The sequence below is a fragment of the Sinocyclocheilus grahami genome, unplaced genomic scaffold, assembly GCF_001515645.1.
Source record: "Sinocyclocheilus grahami isolate Dianchi unplaced genomic scaffold, SAMN03320097.WGS_v1.1 scaffold900.1, whole genome shotgun sequence".
NCBI lineage: Eukaryota > Metazoa > Chordata > Actinopteri > Cypriniformes > Cyprinidae > Sinocyclocheilus > Sinocyclocheilus grahami.
The window spans coordinates 1-1,242 of NW_015506079.1; positions in this window are offsets into that span (position 1 = coordinate 1).

Consider the following 1,242-nt stretch of genomic DNA (forward strand, 5'->3'; position numbering starts at 1 on the left):
GCTATATAAATAAAGGTGACTTGACTTGACTTGACTTGACAAATGTCGAGAGCGCATGTTACGCGATCCATGTAAGGCATGAGCAAGAATCTCACCGCAAGAATCCGCACGTGGATTTCTTCACTCATACAAAACTGGACGTGTGCTTTTAACTATACATTGTTTTTTTTATTTCATGAATTGGCTCTGCTCTCGCTCAGATAGCCTATTGCGTGTACATGCTCAAACGTTGTCCTCGCATCACTGAACACCAGAAGAGCTTTTTTTTCTAATTCAGGTGAAGAGTATAGACTTTTCTTACTAAATGGAAGCAAACTGGTTATAGTCAGCCTTCTCTAGTTATTTATTTAATTATTTAATACTTATTTTAGTTAAGTATTAAATAATTAATACTTATTTTATAATTTAATACTTATTTTATACTTATTTTAGTTAAGTATTAAATAATTAATACTCAACTAAAATAAGTATTAAATAATTAAATAAATAACTAGAGAAGGCTGACTATAACCAGTTTAATACTTAATACTTATTTTATACTTATTTTAGTTAAGTGCTTAAATTGTAAATATGCATTTATGAAATTATTTTATTTAGTGCATTTGTATTTTGTTGTTTTTGTAGGCTATACAAAAAGCGTACCAACAAGAAATAATCACTGAGGGTGCTTCTGACATTAGTGAGGGTGCTCTAATCTTAATGCACATTTTCACATATTTTGTCCCATCTATTGCTTTGGTTTTCACCATGTCAATCACTACTACTTCGAGAGCGAATCCAGCATAAATATGCGGATGTCATTCCCGAAACTTTGCAACGTGTGTGTGGCCGAAAAACAAAGTTCTACATTTAAAATGGATTATTGCCTAGAAAGCTCGCAAAGAGTGCTCCTTTTTTAACCACTAAAAACTGTCACTCTTAGTTCATTGTGCTCTCACAAAGTTCTGTTATGACCAATGAATCTCACACTGTGCAATTAATATATTATTAACATCATCGTGTATACACTCTGTATGTTATAATGAAAGGATTCGATTGTGATCAGCACAGAACAAAAACTGGTGTGTGTCGCAGCCATTAGGTAAACCAGCATACATTCATGAGGATGATGAAAGTGTTTTAACTTGAGTAAAGCCCCCAGACCCCCTGCTCGTGACTCCCCCTGCCACCCCCGTACACGGTCAAAACTGAGGGATTTCACTCCAGCGCTTCTCTTTCTCCTTACGGTTGTGATACGTTTTC